We start from the raw sequence: 20,144 nt of genomic DNA, 5'->3' as shown, positions 1-20,144 counted from the left end.
CTATAATTGAATATTAAATTGAACTGAATGTTGAATTTTAGAATTGAATTGAATTGATGTTAGAATGTTAGTTTGAAATTGTGTGTTTTGTTTAAATTGAAATTATAAAGAGGATATTGTTGATTGAATTGCAGGTGCCACACAAAATGAGCAACAAGGTTAAATGATTTTTCGGTAAAAAATCAGTTAGTAGATTGACAAAAGAGTTGACGTCAACGCTAAACGTCGATGAGGATGAAAACGTCGATGAAGTCTACATATAATTTGCAAAATCATCCAGTAATTGAATTTCCGGACCCAGTCGATCTACTAACACATGCTACATTGACTAGAAACCCGGAAACTCACATCTCTCATCGTGTAAATATGGTAAGCATTTGATCATTAAATTTGATTTCTTTAACATCATAATTTGTATTTTCTTTAATTTTAATGAATAAATATTTTGAATAAATGTTTAGGGATGGGGGGCGGGGGGGGGGGGGATGAAATTGCGGTGTTGTTGGGCATCCGTGAACAATTGGTGGAAGATAATGGTTGCCAAAGGAGATTGTTTTGAAGGCATAAGAAATAAAATTTTACAATATCCGTTTGGGTCATTTTTTCGATGTGGTTATCAAAACACCGATCGTGGTTTGATATACGCTTTGATCGAGCGGTGGTGGGACACAACTCACACTTTTCACTTTCCACAAGGCGAGATAGGCATCACTCTAATGGATATTACTATGCTCATGGGAATGTGTGTAGGAAGGGGAAAGGCCGTTACGTTTGGAGAAGGTCGGTTCGCGACTTTTGATTATGCACAGCAAAAATGGCCGAATATAAGGCCGGAGCATTGGGCTAAAGGTGGTATCAAACCCTCCTTTTTTGTGAATAAGTTCATGGAGAAGATGAAAGAGAGTGACGAAGGTTGGTGCCCGACAGGTACAGATCGGGAGAGATTATTTGGTGGCCGAGCGAAAAGAGAAACAAAAGTTAGAAGCGCAAATTCTAGAAATGGCATTGCGAGAATCATGGCAAGAGAGTAAATCAAAGAAGAGGCAACCTGGTGAGGGTTCGAGTCGAAATTAGTTTATTATTATTATTATTATTTTTATGTTTATATTGATTGATGTTTGTATGGATTATGTTTAATGAATGAATTAAATTATGTTTGTTTAATAAATGAATTTTGGTTAGTTGAATGGATGTGTGGATTGTTGAGTTGTGGAATGAATGATAATGGATTGTGGAGTGAGTTGATATGAATTTGTATATGAAAAGAAGAACAATATTTCTCAATTTTTGCGTCTGCCAGGTACAGACGGCAGAGTTTCTATCGTCCGTCCATTTAATTAAAATGGGAGACAGACAGCATAGTTTTTGCCGTCTGTACATAAATAACCAACAGATGGCAGAAACTATGTCGTCCGTCTCCCGGAACTTATTATGACAACTGCTAGTGAAGGTCTTAACTTTGCCTGGGTTTTTGACTCCTTCCAAATTTAAGACCCTTTTAGCAGCCCCATTGGAATGACATTTTTGTGATTGGGGTGCTATATTTGCTTTTAGTAGCCCATATATCCCCCTATTGGACTTGCTCTAAAGTGAAGTATGGAGAGGTAAATGGTAAAACGTGAATGAAAATTGTATTTTTGCCTAAAACGGCTACATGTGAAAGCAAAACTTCGTAAAGAACGCCACGTAATCAAATTAGCTACTTGTCATTTGCTATTTGTGGAAGCAAGTAAAGCAGCACAGTTCATCAACTATTTTTTATTTCAGGGAGCGACTCTAGAGAACAAATCGGCCGAAAAAGGAACTCTAGAGGACACTTTTTTTTTTAATCATTCACAAGGACCGGGTGGATGAAAGTTCAAGTTTACCCTTGATGCTAAATAACAACGACTTGGGTAGATGAAATGTCAAGTATATCCCTAAAGAAAAAAAAATAAACAACCCGACCCAACCGAAACAATTCGATTATGAACATTGGTTGTTCATACCCACAATAGGCATGAACAATGATTGTTCATACCTATCCATGTATGAACATTAGCTATGAAACATTGATTGTTCATACCCCCAATTATGAACATTAGCTATGAACAATGAGTGTTCATACCTATTTGAGCTATGAACAAGCATTATAAGTAATTCTCATAAATAATTTGATATGGGAGAGCCATGTAAAGCTTCAACTATGCTAGTAAGTTGATTAAGATTACACTATGATTAATGTCATACTAACTACTTGATACTTCTCTTTGTTCATTCTTTTTGTTAGTAGTTGACTTTGAACGAGAAGTTTTGGTGGATGGACTAACAACTGGACGGATAACGATGTCTTTTGAGAAACGAAGTTAGGTTTAATTAGGTACTGTTATTTCTATTCATGCTTGCATATGATTCATAGCAGTTGATTCTTAATTGTAATCCTCTTACTTTTTTATTTCTCTTTCTACTAGTTTGAATCAAAATTGCTGAAATTCATTTCACCTTCTGCAAGTCTAATCAGGAAGTAGATTTCTCTTTGTATGTCCTTATTTAATGTTGAATTCACTTAATTGGATGTGAGCTTTCCTTACCATCCTCACTGACCCTCTCACCTCTCTTCATATGCACTACTTATAAGTCTCAATATGCAATATATATAACGATATTTGCTAACATGATAAGATATGGTAGAACCAGAGTTACTCTACTGGACTCTCTTGCTAACGTATATTGTTCTTATCGATTTTTTTTTTCTTACTTGTGCAATATACCGTACCCTTCTTGATTCACTTGCTCTTTAATTTTGTATAGCCATAGTGGAATGAGTACTTTGTGATGCAGATGCATGGATCGATTAACAGATGAATAAATGGCAGCTAGGTTATTTTGTGTTAGAAGTGCGCACAACAAGCTAAGATATAGCTAGGATAGTGTTAGCGTCATGTAATTTTCTTTTGTTTGTTTTATTGTTATTCTTTTAGTATTGGAATGACTTATTTTGTTAGGAGTCAAACTAGATGATAGATACTTGGTTTGATCAATGAAATCAATAGAAGTTAATTGTTTTGAATGTTGTCTTTTTTTTCTCGAGTGGATGTTTCCATCATAAAATAGGTTAATGTGATTTTGGTTGTGATGTTTTGATAATGTGGATGTTCTTTATGTCATAAAGTTGGTTAATGAGATTTTGGTTATGACGTATAGGATGCAAGTTGATAAATGAATGTATATGATCCAATACAAAAATGAGAAAAAAAAAAAAAATATATATATATTAATGTCATTTTTGGGAAAAATGACATAATATCTGTTAAAAGTGACACAACTAACCACTCTTATGTGTCACTTTCTTTTTCATATGAATTCCATGAAGTTGATTCCCAAAAGTGACACAAGAAGTGGGGGGTTTTTGTGACACTTTTGACGTACTTGTATCACGCTCTGGTCCAAAAGTGACACAAGTAGTGTACTTAATGTGTCACTTTTGACATACTTATGCCTCACTCTGGTCCAAAAGTAACACAACTAGTATATTTAATGTGTCATTTTGGACGAAATTATGTCCCACTCTAGTCCAAAAGAGATACAACTAGTGTCACTTTTGACAAGCCATGTGACACTCTTTCTTAAAAATGACACAAGAGGCTATTCTTAAGTGTCATTTTATTAACAAAAAGTGGCACATTTAGTAAGGCTTTTGTGTCACTTTTGGTTGAACTTTATGTGTCGGGGGCTGTTAGGTCACTTCATAATTAATTTCAAAAGTGACAAAAGTGACTTCTTGTGTCACTTAAAAAGTGACACAAAAAACCCTTTCTTTAGTAGTGTGTTCATACATATCCATGTATGAACATTGATCCAATTATGAACATTGATTGTTCATACCCACAATAGGTATAAATATTGATTGTTCATACCTACCCATGTTGAACATCAGCTATGAACATTGATTGTGGCTATGAAAACATGAACCCAAAACAGATATGAACAATAACTATTCATACCCAAAACAGATATGAACAATTATTGTTTATACCCCCAATTATGAACATTAGCTATGAACAATGAGTGTTCATACCTATTGGACTATGAACAAAACAGATATGAACAATAAATGTTCATACCTATAACAGATATGGACATTGATTGTTCATACCTTCTTTAGGTATGAACAATCTGTATTCATACCCAAAACAGATATGAACATTGATTGTTCATACCCAAAACATATATGAACAATAAATGTTCATACCCAAAACAGATATGAACATTGATTGTTCATACCCAAAACATATATGAACAATAAATGTTCATACCCAAAATAGATATGAATATTGATTGTTCATACCTACTTTAGGTATGAACAATACGTGTTCATACCAACAAAAAAACATGAACCCTGATAGAAAATTAACCGGCCTAAATAAATAGACTAATTAAACCCCATAATTAAACCGCCAGCGCACAGCTATCGTTGAAAATAGTTGCGGCGAACGAGTCGATCCCACAGAGATTGCTACTTAGGGACAATTGAATACTAAAATATTACCTAACCTAATTCGACAATGTTGTTTTATAGAAATTTGGAATTACTATTAACTAAAGCTAATTATTTTAACTATGTTTACGAAAATAATAAATTAAACAATTGAAATTAAATGAACGATTGGAGAGAAATACTAGGACTTTAGATTCCGCCACTAAACCTTTTAGTAAATATTTTAAGATTAGGTTTCAATGTTTCAAATTAATATGAGAAACATCCGAATGAGAATTCAGTGTTTCTCGGGATTTTATCGTGACAATGCTATTGTTACATAAAAGCATCTTTCAAAATTCAGCACTAAAGATCAAACGTAAAAGATTACTCGTCTTTTTACGGCATGAATAATATCTAAATTTAATATTTGCAATTAAATCAAGGTTTGATCAATAACAATATATATTCAAACGACTAAAGATGCATGATATACAAAGTGAAAGAATAAACTACTATCAATCATGAATATACTGAAAGAAGATTAATTGGTTAACATCTAAGTGAAATCATCAAAACCCAAACTCAAAATAATAACATCAAGGCTAGGGCTTCATCTTAGCCCTAGCTAATAGTTTAGTTGCACATAATAATCGAACAGTAAACGAAACAAAAGATAGAAGAACTCATTGTCACGGTGAGCTTGTTTTCTCCGCAGTCTCGATTTCTGATCACTAATCCAGTTTATTGTACTACTCCAAACCCCGGCCTCAAAAGATGTAACCTGTTTTGGCTTTGTGAGACTCCTCTCCTGTTCTCCCTCTTCTTCTCTCTCGAGCTCTCTCTGGCTTTATTATCTTTTATCTACTGCTTTCTTTCTGCGTTCTGGATAGCTCCTACAAACTGCCTTTTTTCCTCAGTATTTATATGCCTTTGTTTAAGTCATGAAAGTGGTAGAATAGAATTAGGAGTTTCTCTTTCAGTCTCGAGATTTTCGGGATTCAATCCCACCAAATTGGAAAGGTTGTTGGTGTGGGTGTTCGATTGAACTAAACATGGAATGGGTAGGTTTATATGATTTGGTGGTTTAGGTTGTATGGAAGAAATGATTGATGGGTTATGATGGTGTGGACTTTCATTGGTTAGGTTGATTGGTTCGATTTGTATCGCCGGAATTAGAGGGATCGGTTTCTGGTTGGTGAGAAATGGAGATGGAGAAGGAAACTATTGTTTTAATCAAGTGGTCCAAGGTGCAACATAGTTGGAATATGGCTTGGTGGGTTATATGCTTGTATGGGCTTGGAAGTGTGGGCTTTTATGTTTGGTTATGGGCTAATCACGTGCCACTTAAGTTCATGGCCCTTTCAATTTATTTCATTTTTGTCCTCTTTTCCTTAGCCCAATATTACAAAGCCCAAACCAATAAAACAAGCCATCTAACGCAAACAAATAATCTATTCACCAGTATTGGACACCTCAAGTGAACAGTAAAATCAATGTCAGACCAACCAAACCAGGAACTCACGTATCTCGTCAGTTTCAACACATTTAATCAATTTATCTCCAATTCCTGTAAAATTACTAAAACGTACTAACTAAATCAAACAAATAAAGTAAACGAACTAACTAATATAAAATTGGGCGTGAATAATGTAATATTTATGCGCTTATCAAACCCAAAACAGATATAAACAATAAATGTTCATACTTAAAGTAGGTATGAACAATACGTGTTCAACAGTAAAAAATGAACAATCATTGTTTGATTAACGTTAAAATTTTAGAGGATCTTGGTGGAATCGAACCACCATCACCTTTGGATATCTCCAAAGCGCTCGACCATTTGAACTAAAGATCCACCAGGGTTTAATTTATAAAAAATAAAATAAAATAAAATAAAAAATCCACCTAAAGATCTACCACGCTTGTAGATGTATTGATTGTTAGATTTAGGATTTTCTGTTGAACACGAATCGGTAAAAACTCAATACAAATCACTTACAGGCATTTTATCGAACGCCTTTTGAAACGTTTTTGAAAGCTCCTATTAACGATCAAAAACTTCACTCACTAAATTAACTAACATCAAAAGAACCACAAACGCAATACGCAAATCATCAAACTCAATAAAAATCATGTGATCTGATTCACAACTATAAAAAACCATCTCAAATCAACAAAAATTTTAAAAAAATGAAAAAGAAAAATTACTTGATCTTCTTACTTTATTTTCTAATGTGAGGTAGAACTAGATCTTCTTATTTTACTGCACATACTCATAAATCACTTGAGATCGCCATCACAATTTTCTCTCTTTTCAGTGAGATTGTTTTTGGGAAGGATAAAAACATACGTGAGAATGAGAGAATGGGTGTTTTGATAGCTTATAAAATAGCGAAGGGTAACTTTGAAGGGTAAAAATAAAATTTAAAAAAAAACAGGCCAACTTATTTTGTTCTTGAGGGTTATTTTAATTACAATCTTGGGTCCGTGGGTTATTAAAACATGAAAATTGGGTTTGTGAGTGATTATAAAAAAAGAGGACGTCTAGGGTGCGTCGGGTGCACCCAAATTTCGCATGCGCAGAATTTTCAGCCACATATTTTGAAAGGTAAAACCGGAATAACCGGGTGAAGAAGTTTCAATTGGGTCACTAAGCTACCCATTAAACCACTAGTTGTAGCATACTTTAATTAAACTACTACATATAGCATATATGTTAGTATCAAACAATAAATGACATATTAAATCTAGTGAACGAGATTAGGCACAGCTGGAAGAGGAGATAGTGTTGATGGAAAATTCAATGGGACAATTGGAACTTCAGGAAGCACCTCTGACCTATTAGCTCGAGACATAGTTGCATGTGGCCTTTTGAAGGGTGCGGTGAAGTGTTGTGGTTTATACCAATACCAATCGATTTCCCCACTACACTGATAACTTGTATTTGAACACAATTCAACTCTAGACAAATTTCTAAATATCAACTACAACCTATGCTAACATGCCCAACTCGCTAAACAACTATTAATAACAGATAATAATGTAAAACAGAATTAAACACATACCACAACACAAAGATATACCGTGGTTCGGCCAATGATGTCTACTTCCACAAGAGCTAATCCTTTTATAAAGTGGGAAGGAATATTACAATCTCTCCTTTCAGTCTCTCACCTTACTATATCACTCTTATCTTTTTATAGGGTTGTCTCTATGTGAAGGTTATCTCTCAATCTTGATAGCTTTCAAGATTGGGTTTTCTCTGACTTTTGTGCTATCTCTCATGTGTTTTGGCGCTCGACTGTACTACAACAAAGGGGGTGCGCTCTTTTGCTTGACGATGTCCAGCATTGCTTGGCGCTTAGGTGCGCTCCATATTTGCCTATGGAGGGCGCGGGGTGCGCTCATGCCTTGGACGATGTCCAGGCTCTTGAGCGCAAGGTGCGCTTCAGAATGGCTTGTGGAGGGCGCGGGGCGTGCTTTGTCTTCTCCATACAAGCTGAAAAATGAATTTCTCTCCTCTCTTCATGTGAGGGATAACTCTAACATGAAGCAGTGTGTTGACTATTGTAGAGAGTCCATGCTCGTTGTCCTTCTATAGCTCGTTATCCTTCCTCTATAGAAGCAAAATTGTTGTGCAAAGTATTAGGAAACCCCATTACTTGCTTGTGGCACTCAAACCATGTCCTATATAAACCCAAGATTAGGTACTTCAGTAATATGATACTCTTACTCACATAGTCAATAATATGGTACTCAAAGTTACATATACTTCAATAGTATGATACTATAAATCACATATTCCATAATATGATACTATTCATTACATATATTGCAGGAATATGATACTATAAAGCCCATAATACTTCAATAATATGATACTCTTAGTCACAAATTCAATAATATGATACTCTAAGTTACATAGACTTCAATAGTATAATACTATTAATCTCATATTCAATAATATGATACTAGTAGTTTCATATATTTCAGGAATATGATACTATCAATCGTATAATACTTCAATACTATGCTACACTTAGTCACATATTCCATAATATGATACTCGAAGTTACATATAATTTAATAGTATGATACTCTGAGTTTGATATACATTTAAGTGCTACAAAACTGGTGTTGAGATTGTGTTTAATCATATGATAAAAGTTTGTGTTTAATCATATGATAAAACCATTGTATCTCAAACTATTTTTCCTAAAAAGTCGGCATACTACCTGAGATTGTGTCTAGTTAGTGCAACTTTGTTTTGTATGTCACTACATTATGGATTCCATATAGTAAAGAAGATTTATGTTAAAAAGAGAGTTATGGAGTTCTGACAGGTTATTTTCATACTTGTCATGTGTTCACAGTGCAAACGTGTTACATCAGATTGTATCTTACTTAACTGCTAGCATGGCTGAACAGACATAACAAAATGGGTTATTACCGAAAATGTTACAGCAAAATGAGCAAAAAGACACAGATAAGTGGTTTAGTTTAAAAAAGTTGTCAAGCGCTTGTCGAGTGCTTCAGATACATACATCGTGAGCATTATAGAGTTGCAATCATAAAAATGTCAGGTTACATCTTACCAAGTTAAAACTTGCAATCAGAAAAAGAGAGAAAAATGTTAGAATACATCTTACAAGGAGCCATCTTACAAAGTTATAACTGTGCAGAAGTTCAAAGTTGATCTTTGCATTACACATTACATTTTTCAATTTATTTTTAGGTTTGAGAATTCAGACAGAGTCATTTTCAATGTAACAATGGGTTCCGCAGTCAAAGTGGTTGTTTTCTTTCTTGATGCCATCTTCACTGCATCACGAAGCCATTGAAATCCCTGGCAGCTCTTGCATTTCAAATACTTTTCTCCAACATTTAATCCATACTTGGTAGTCTTAATAGTCCTCCTTTCCATACAGTCTTTTGTATTGCATTCACAGTTTACCCAAGGGCATTCATTCATCTAATGGCCTGGTTGACCACACACTTAAAGCATTCGTTTGTTGATGAGCTTCATCTAGAAAGTTGATCAGAAACAGCTTCATCCAACCATTGCAAATAACTTCGACATGAATCATGCTGGCACTTCAAGTACTTCCTTCCTGGATTGCTTGTTGTTTGCGATATGCCCAACAATCGGATCCCATCACATGTAGTTTCTTTACAGCGAGAGTATATAAATTGGCACTCAATAGCTCAGTTCCCAAGTTGATCACATACCTGACATTCAACCTGTCGTGAACGAAAAATGTACTTCTCAATTTGAAACTCATGAAGATAGTGACAATGAACAAATGTCTCAGCAACTAATACAGAAATTAAACTTCTTAATAGGCTAGTTCAGACCAATAACTCAACCAAGTTCAATTATTCAAGAATTACTAATCCATGAAGGATGGAAAACCTTCACACAACCAACAAATTTTTTCATGCTCTCTATACTTGATAAACTAAAATCCTCAACTAAAATTTATCTCTGTTAACATTTCAAAGATCAAATTATTCATGCTCTTTATACTTGATAAAATTCGAAGTGAAGAATGACACTCAATAACTCTAAATTTTCTCTTATTTACCCATAAAATTTAAACTTAATCAAACTCATGAATTTAAAAGGAAATTACCTTCATTTTTGAAAAATTAACGTGCTCTTATGTTTGTTTCGTCCTTCTTATGCTTGATTGGATCTTATGCAGTAGCAATAACTGAGAATTTTTTTTTTTTAAAAAAAGTAAAAACCCTAAACCCTAACCCTAGATGTTGATGATGTTTATAAAAGAAGAAATCCCTAAACCCTAACCCTAGATGTTGATGATGTTTATAAAAGAAGAAATGTAAAAGGAGGGACGGGTTAGACTGTTGGAGCATACGGAGGGAACAAATGCATTTACCAACTTATATTAAAACATTAGATGTAGCATACTCCAATTAAGCTATTACATGTAGCATACTCCTGTTAAACTACTAGATGTAGCATACTAATATTAAACCACTATATGTAACATACTCCTATTAAATCACTATATTGGATTTAATAAGTATTACGAGCAATGGCAAAGTGGCAGAGCTATATTGGAATAAGAGTCTTTTAGAGATGTACAAAGCGTACATCATAATGAAATATGTCGATGATAATTTGAACCCGAAAACGTAGCCATAATTTGAGTGTGAACACTCAAGTACTACACATACCTGTAATTTAAATGTGAACACTTAAGTACCAAATATAGTCGTAATTTCATTTAAAAACATAGCCGTGATTCAAAAACCAAACCACAATGTTGTTTAGGCATTGAAACACAAACTTAAACACTTAAGTGCAACCCAAGATTGAAACACCAAACTACGTTATAACCAGTCAACCACGATTCTCATATGTTATTTATTGTATCATAGACACATGCTATTATGATTAAAAGAAGACGAGGGCTTCTCACATTGTGTTTTTCTGCATTTTGATTTACATTTCTTTTCATATTTACTTGTCCTACTTTCTACTATATGAGGTCCTAGTATAAATGCTATTATTTGATACTAGGACTACCAAATGACATTGCATGTAGTAGCCTAATTACAATTTAGTAGAAAGTTCATTATCTTTTCTCTTATTTTATGGCTGTCTCCATCAAATGAAGTCCAAATGTATGTTAATTACCAATAAAAAAAGAAAACAATACAAGTTTACAATTTGATATTATGAAGGTCAACTATACAATACAGAATATTTATGTTCTACCTAATCTAACATGAGTCGAGTACTTAAGCTGTCATTTTCTTTTCATGTGCAGAGTACTTATGTTGTACCTAATCTAACTTGAGCAACCATCTAACTTATTTAAAAAAATAAAGTAAATCAAAATAAAAAACAAAGACTCTTTCAATAAACACGCCCCAAATCAAAAACAATTATATACCTAAGATACGTGACTTTTCTATAAAAAAAGTTCGGCAGAGTCTCCTCTGTATTTTCAACATTTCATAAATATAAAAGACCTGTCATAACCTGAAAATTAAAACAATATACTTCTCAGTCATTAACCCAGCTACTTAACCGTCTCGACGAATGCCAGAGCAGTTAAATAACCGATTGACACAAATGAGATCACTGTAATAGTAAGACTTAGTATGCCAAAGAATTTGAATGTCTCGACTAATTACAGATCATTCAAGCACCTCGTACAAAGGCATTACCAAAAACACAAATTAAATATATACTTCTGTGTCCGATAGCTATCAAAAGGTTTACATCATTAACAAATGGTACTTACTATACAACTTTCTAAAAAAGAAACAAAAGAGGTCCAAAGATAATACCTAGGGACCTTCTGAGTTCTGATGGTATTTACATCAGAATCCTCTAATTGGTTTGTATAACACACATGTCCTAGATACTAAATAGCATATTCCATCTAAAAACTGATACACGATATCCAACCTACAACATTACAATTGACATGTCGAAAGTAACCTCTAACAAAAAGAAAAGTTTCCATTATAAAACTAAGCTACTTGGTTGTCGCAGTTCCAGATTACCTACAACTCTACCCCACATCAACTATCCAACATAGCACCTCCATCACACAACTTACACAAATATGGACATAAATTATAAACTTGAATCATCCAAAAATAAGTTTTATTCCAAAGCTTAGCAACCTAGCTCTCATTCCTCTAACAAATGCCTCTTTTCCGAAAGCCCTTGATCCGATCTAAAGTCAACCCTAAGTGTACTACATGAAAAATGAATTGAACCACTACATGTAGCATATAATTTAGTATCCAAGAACAAATGACATATTGTAGTTTACTACATAAAAAAAGAATTGAATTAGTATTACGAGTTGTTTGTGAAGGCAAACTGGTAAAGATATATTAGAATAAGAATCTTTGAAATATAGCCATAAACAGATTGGAATAAGGTAACTTGAACGCAAAAACATAATCGTAATTTGACTCTAGTGAACTTGTCATTGCGTTAGTTAGTGGGAGTTCATGACCACCAAGTCAAATGAACACGTGAGTGGCGTACTAATCTATTTATCATGGGAAACACCACATTAATATAACATGTTGGTTATAACCGTTCTACTATGTGGATGAGTAAGGCCAGAAATGTATGCTACTATCAGCTGCATACTTGTATATATAATCCTACTTGTATAAGAAATTGTGCTAACAAGAAAATCCAATCCAATAGAAATGACAATGCAAGTAAGACAATTTTCACCTTTAAACAATAATTGGCCCTATAAATATAAACAAATTTTGTTAATGTTCATGTGAGTGTTTAGGCTTATTGACATATATTTTAGCAGTAATTTTCATGTAGACTAACACCCTATGAAAAAAATTTACTTAAAGCCTTATGACAAATTTTAAGACAAAAAACTTATTCATTCACTTTCATCTTATTGGTTAGAGGCCGGGATCATGTCCTGAAAAATAATTTGAAACTATTCACCATTGAGTTAAAAGTTAGTGGACGCAATGTCAAGTTCTAACATTGGAAAATATCAATGTCACGTTCATTTGACATTGGAGACAAATTACTGGACATGAACTTGCACTTATTGAACACAATGTCAAGTTCATTTGATATTGGAATAAAATTAGTGGATATGAACTTGCACTAGATGCAATGTCAAATTCATTGACATTGGAAAAAATCAATGTCAAATTCGTTTGACATTGGAAAAAAGTTAGCTAGAATTTGCATTTATTGGACGTAATGTCAAGTTCATTTGACATTGGGATAAAATTGGTAGACAAAACTTGCACTAACTAGACACAATATCAAGTTCATTTGACAAGTCGGCATGCTGGTAGGTAGTGTGTTCACCACCACACACTACCTACCAGCACACACTAGCCACCAGCAAACCACCACCACATACTAACTAACTGAACACCACCAGCCTAACCCCACCCCAAATCCAACTCTAACTGTGTCCAAAATGGAGTTCGAAGTCAACTCATAGCTGCTGCTCCTAACTACATTGCAACATATCATAAGTTGATCGAGTATTACACAACAAGAAGACGACTAATAGTTCTAAAAGTTTTAGCTAATTATTTCGCATCACATTATAGTATAGTTTTACTTGCCTATCTTAAACTCCAACACGTAATCATTTGAAGAAGCATTCCTAGTCCTCTAAATATATTGAGTAGTCAGTAAATTAGATTGGATTATTAAACTACCACCATTGTGGCCTTGAATTGAGTTCAAGTTCCTAGACATGCATTCCTCATTTAGTATAGCAAAAATATATAGTATAGCAACCGACAACAATATAGAGAAGAACATGAACTGTTTAAAGAGTAAATTTTCAAAAATCACAAATTTTATTTAAGGGAATCTTTTGATGACTCACATGTAGCCATTTTTCAGGCGCCTTCTTGAAGTCAGTGGAGATATGAGCATATACAGTCTAGCCAAGAAAGATTATAAAGAGAACCACTGCAAGAAGCTTGTTGCCAAGATATAATTCCGAAAGAGCTATGAACAATAACTAGATTTGAGAGGTAGCATACATGCTAAGATGCATAAGTAAGAAGTGTTAACCTGGTGAGTTCCAAATACAAGTTCTCGGTTCAAAAGAGTTGTGAACTACTTACCTAAAATCCACCTCATGCTAATAAGACGCCAAAGCCAAGTAACCAACTAATTAGCACATGAAGGGTACAGTGGTCCAACCTTGTACATCTATTGTCAATCTTAAACCATTAGTTTTGTCATCCAAAAAACTTAGCAAATTAAACCTCAAATATTAAACCCAACTTAAACCAAAACAATGCATTTACAAACCATGGTAAGAAACCAACAATGCACTACCCAAATAAACAATCTTATCGGCATTAATGATTTATTGAAACCATTTCAATATAAGCCCAAAATAGTAGTGTACATTTCTTACGGGGAGGTCCATAAACATTTCAACAAATACTTTTGATATTCCATCTATATTGCGATTAATACCGCTCAAAGTCAGAAACAGAGTTCAAAAACCTAACATAGCATGAAGAAAGAAGAACTCAAAACACTAGAATAGTCAACAATAACTCTTGTAGTAAATATATAACTCACAAGTAATCCTGACCTTAATATTCTGGTCAATTCTTTTAATTAATTTATTTTCCTAAGAATACGAGCAAGAAACTTATAACCTCCCGCTTGGTTATTTTCTTTGTTATTATCAATCAACGTAAAGAAAAACTACGAAATATGCCAAGCAATTACTCGTTGAGTTAACTGCAATTAAATTAATTATCAGTGAATTCCCGAAAATACCAACAACATTAGAAGGGTGATATGCAAACCAGTAAAGTAAATTAATAAAAGTATTAAAACAAAGAAAAAGAATATAGAAGATATACCTTTTGGGGTTTGGAATTGAAAGACGACCTGGAAGAATGGAATGACGTATGTTGAACTACCAAATAAAAACGTCCAAATCTGAAATCAAATCAGGATTGGAGTTCAAAACAATGAGCTCATGAAAAGGAGCCAAAATATATCACAAAGAACTAGAACAAGTTGAAACAATTTTAATTCTTCTATTTAACTAGAATATAGAGGCACATATGGAACACGCGTATTCTATGCAACCATTTATAAAACAAGCCACCAAATAGCCTTAAATATATTGACTATTTATATATAACACATGAAATCAAGATCTAGTATGGTTTTATGTGTTACTTCAATGTTTACCAAGCTAAAAAAATTGTTTGCACAATACATTACAAAATTATAACAGATATTGCAACCCTATATTTTTCTTACAATGAATTAAACATTAAATGTATTAGCTTTTAGGAAATATTCAACCTTTATTCATAAAAATAAATTGCAATAATAATAACATACCAGCAACAATAATTAATTTTTTGACTAATAACAGCCATCAATAAAAAAATAGGCGAAAATACATGTTAATTGGATGACCGAGCATAAAAGAAATCCATCGGAACTCTAGAATAGAAATCGAAGAATTGATGTGAAATGAATAGAATAATTCAAAACTGGAGAATGGGAGATCTCAACTGAAGAATGAGAAATCAAAAAAGAATTCAAAGAGTTATTGCAAAAGAGAATTAGAAATTACGTTGTCGATGGCGAAGGAACCAAGCTTTTATAATAAAACAAAACTGCTTGATTTCTAGTGGATCTCTCTCTCTCTCTCTCACTTTCTAAATTCTCCTAGTTTTTCTCTCTCACTCTCACTCTCTCTATTATTCCGTCAAAGAGATGAATGTTGGATTAGCGTTTTTCAAGTTCTCAAAAGTTTTGGGTGGCCCCTACTAAAATTTAGCAGGACGAGTCAAATTTTTTCACGAAATATTAGAGCAAGAATGAGCCTGTGCCCCAAATTTTCACATAACGTGACCCTTGACTACTGGCCCATGCTTTATTACAAAGGCTTTTAACTAACCGTCGCTTACGCCAGATTGCAGGTGTCACATTTTAAGAGCATCTCTAGGTGGTAGTATAACATGTCGAATTCTTCAAATTTACTTCCAAAACTTGAAATTTCCCGAAATTACAACTATAAGTGGCCTCAAATTCGCTCGCATCACCTGTCGAGCCGCATTCTTGTTCTCAAATTTGGCAATTTGGATGCGGATGCGGAGCGACAGTGGTAATGTCACGCGCCATTGCAAATGTCGCCGAAATTTTTTTTTGACTTTGACCAGCCCAACGCGCCAGTGGTACTGTTGCGCACCATTGCCAATGTCGCGTACTCCAACAGAAGAAAAAAAAAAACGGCAAAAAATGGCCAGAATTCTACATCTATATATCTACACTCATCTCCTTCTTCATTTTACATACACTCAACTCAAACATTCTTATAAAAAAACTCAACCATTTCACATCAATCCTTACCAAACAACACACACACATTGCCAAAAAATGGATAATGAAGTGTATGAGATTTTTCCCCTTCAATCTTCATCTTCATCTTCATCGTCGTCTTCTTCTTCATTTTCTCCAGCAGAAGACTTGGCAGATAGTCTTGATGAAGAATTTATTAACGTTATTCCCCTTATGAAGCACCATTTCGCTGTACTTGCACAAGCACAAGTATATGCTCCAAAGGCACCACATGGTGGTTCAAAGAAGGGTCGAAAAGTGAAACATAGAAACTATGCTTTGACTTTGGAAATCTTGAAGGCCAACTACTTCGTCGATCGTCCTGTTTTTCCGAAGGAGGATTTCAAATGGTACTTTCGTATGAAAAAATCTTTATTCCTTCACATCTTCAATGATATTCAGACTCATTTTCAGTACTTTCAGCCTAAATTTAACAATGCTTGTAAACCTGGTATAGATCCTCTAATCAAGGTGATTGTAGCTTTGTGTATTTTTGTTATGGTACGGTGGCTGATCAAATTGACGATTAATTATACATTTCCGAACAAAGTGGAAACCAGGCGTTGAGACATTTATGTGATGCAATTATCAAATTGTACGGTTCAGTCTACTTGCGAAGGCCAAATATTGCAGATACATAATGCTTGCTTGTACATTCTGCCATATGTGGATGGGCAGGTATGTTGGGAAGTATTGATTGTATACATTATGAATGACATAATTGTCCAACTAGATGGCAAGGTGCTTAGAATGGTCGTTCTGGAAAACCATATGTTATTCTCGAAGCTGTTGCAACCGAAAACCTGTGGATATGGCATTCTTTCTTTGGGATGCCAGGGTCACACAATGACATCAACGTGTTGGACAACTCACCGGTATTTGAGCACGTGATCAATAGTACTTCTACACCGGCCTGTTTATTTTGATGTAAATCAGCATAGCTATAATATGGGTTATTATTTAGCTGATGGTATCTATCCTGACTATGCGGCATTTATACAAGCAATTTTAAACCCTAATGCTCTAAAGACAAAGTAGTTCGCAACGATGCAAGAAGCTGCAAGGAAAGATATTGAAAGAGCTTTTGGGGTTTTGCAATCTCAATTTGGGATTTTGGCAAAACCTTGCAAATTATGGCATGTGGAGACAGTGGGTACCATTATGAGAGCATGTATCATATTGCACAATATGATAATCGGAGCTAAGAATAAAAATTATGAAATGATGAGGTACATTCCTGATCCAGAAGGACAACCACAGATCCCACCTTCTCGGGAATACTACATTGAGGGGACTCTACGAGTTCAATCAAAGACTATGCATGATAGACTTAAAAACGACCTTGTCGAGCATATATGGAGCATTAGGGGTGACCGACGTTGATTGTTGTAATTTAATTTAATTTCGTAGATGCATGTTTATTTTTAATCATCAATAAACAATGTTAATCAATTTCTATTTTATTATATATATATTTTAATTTAAACTAATATATATTTATATCAAATAAAAGTTTATTCATATTAAAAAAAAACATATTACGTTACATAGTCATAGAAAATAAAATGATTAACCACTTTTAACCTTTTCCATTATAGCACCCAACCACTCACATTTTCCACACACTAAACACTTCAATAGATCAAGACCTTTTCCTTTAAGGTTCGCGAACTTTTTCAGCTTTCTAACACCATCACAACCATTTGGGCATGGTATATGTGCATAGGGGCAATACCTATACCAATGATCATCCTCACCATAACAATTGCATATCAACAAACTGTCTCCATATATATTCCATACCAGGACATATATCATACATGCATTTCAAAAATCTTACTTCTTCACCATCTTCGTTACAACTTCTATGCATGAGCATATAACCTTGGCAATATAGTGTTTTAGGACACCTTGCATTCAGATACTTGCATGATAATGCAAGGTGTTTTCTTGATGTGCAAATTTGGCACCTCTCTTGATCGAGTGTATCAAAATAACATGATTGTTGAGTTGATTCGCCAATGTCGATATGTTGGCTAGTTTTTTGCAATGATGAAGAAGAAGCCATGGTAAAATGAAATGGTTGTGGAGATAGTTTTGGAGTGTTGGGTGAAAATGAAGCAATTTGTGAAATTTCCGACTTTCTACTCGGTAGCATACGCCATTAGTAATGGCGCTACGACAAGACAATGGCGCCAACAACAGTGATGAATCTTGGCCACGACATTACTAATAATGGGCTGGAGGGAGTCTACAATCAATTTTGCGATCGATATTTGCAACCACTTAGAGTTGGTCAAAATTTGCGACCAGATTCTCCAAATTTCTTCTTCAAATTTGAAGAGTATACTACCACCACCTAGAGATGCTCTAACCAAGTGCTCATTGACCACATTTAAGTACCAATCTCGTGTCAATTGTCATGGAATTTTAGTGTCCTTGCAAGAGCCTAAAATAAACCAAACCAATTGTTGCAATTTAATTAGAAAATCGGGTATTAATCCCTCATTCCATTTTGTATACAAATCAACGACAACAAAGCTGCATATTAATGGTCCTCACTAAAGTCGTACATATACTAACATAACGGACAATGTGACATATACAAAACCTAAAAAATCAACGACCAAGATTGCACCTCTCATCCCACTTTCATTATCAAGGGTCAGATATTGTTTATTTGAATAAGAGGATCACGAAACTTATCATCCTTTGGATCTTTATGCCTGAATACTCATTACCATATTAAAATCCATCTCAAAACATTACAAATATGGGATCTCATTTCACTCATTAGATCATCTTCAGTTAGTCATTCAGATAACGAACTAATTGCTTAGTAGTCTTCTTTTCTTTAGTATTATTCTTTTTTTTTCCAGCCAGTTCATCATTTTATGTTAAAACTTCTTTAATTTAATCTTAAGATGAAGGTAAAATTTCAACTTCATGGTTTTTCTAATTTAGTTCTTCATGTTCTTCGTCCTTATTAATTCCATTTTCTCCTAGTTTGATCTTGAGTAGAAGCTTCGGTCTTGAATAAAATCTCAACATCTTCTCTCTTACCTATCATCTAAATTTTACACCTCAATAGAAGTAAGGTTGGCTTCACTGGGCGAGTGTGGGAGCCTAACACTTCCCCACATCATACCAAGTACGTCCTTCACATATGTTTTACTTAACTTTTCCTTGATAAAGTTAGGTAGCGACTCTAAAATCAATTTCTTAGACCTAGGCACACATTTTTGTGTGTACAACATCCTATATACTTAAATGCTCTATATGAGCATATGCCTTACAACGTCATACGTCCTATATGATCATTCTGCTTATATACATATACGTCCTACAAGATCATATGACATCTCATATCCTAGACCGTCTACAACGGTTCATTGTCGATATCAAGAAGATAACCATTACAAGATCCAGTACACGCTTTGCACTCCTTTCTCTAGCACAATGGATCTCTAAATCCTATGCAACCGTTACAAATCTACTCATTAATGTATTCAAATACATTCCATATATGAGTTGGCGTGTTATTGCCTTCCATTTATGGCAACGCGATCTCAGGAAATATCTCACCTATAAAAGGATACCCAAAACTACCTTTGATTGATTCCACTCCCCCCAAAAAGATCGGATACATAGACATCTTGTTCACTGAAGAAGAACATCCCTAACCTATTCATCTCAAAATCCACATTCTCATTCTTTAGTGTAACATTGATTACAAGTCTTATAGACGAAAATCAGTATCTATAATTATAGTATCTCTACACAGTACAAATCATTTGGTTA

The 20,144-nt window shown here is 34.2% G+C and overlaps 1 long non-coding RNA gene across 2 annotated transcripts; it reads right to left on the bottom strand.

Moving 5' to 3' along the window:
- Nucleotides 1–9,080: 9,080 nt before the first annotated feature.
- On the bottom strand, nt 9,081–15,850 carry LOC147489306 (uncharacterized). 2 transcript variants are annotated; one of them, XR_015203012.1, is made up of 4 exons: nt 15,577–15,796; nt 14,846–14,924; nt 13,843–14,174; nt 9,081–9,700 (listed from the first exon to the last, which is right to left on the bottom strand). It is a non-coding gene; the product is annotated as an uncharacterized LOC147489306 (long non-coding RNA). The 2 variants fall into 2 exon arrangements; XR_015203013.1 differs by lacking the exon at nt 13,843–14,174 and having other exon boundaries at nt 15,577–15,850.
- Between the last annotated feature and the right edge of the window lie 4,294 nt (nt 15,851–20,144).

Source organism: Coptis chinensis, chromosome 7 (genome assembly GCF_015680905.1).
Source record: "Coptis chinensis isolate HL-2020 chromosome 7, ASM1568090v1, whole genome shotgun sequence".
Taxonomy (NCBI): Eukaryota; Viridiplantae; Streptophyta; class Magnoliopsida; order Ranunculales; family Ranunculaceae; genus Coptis; species Coptis chinensis.
Note: the sequence above shows the minus strand (reverse complement) of the source record. Positions and strands in the feature narration are given on the sequence as shown.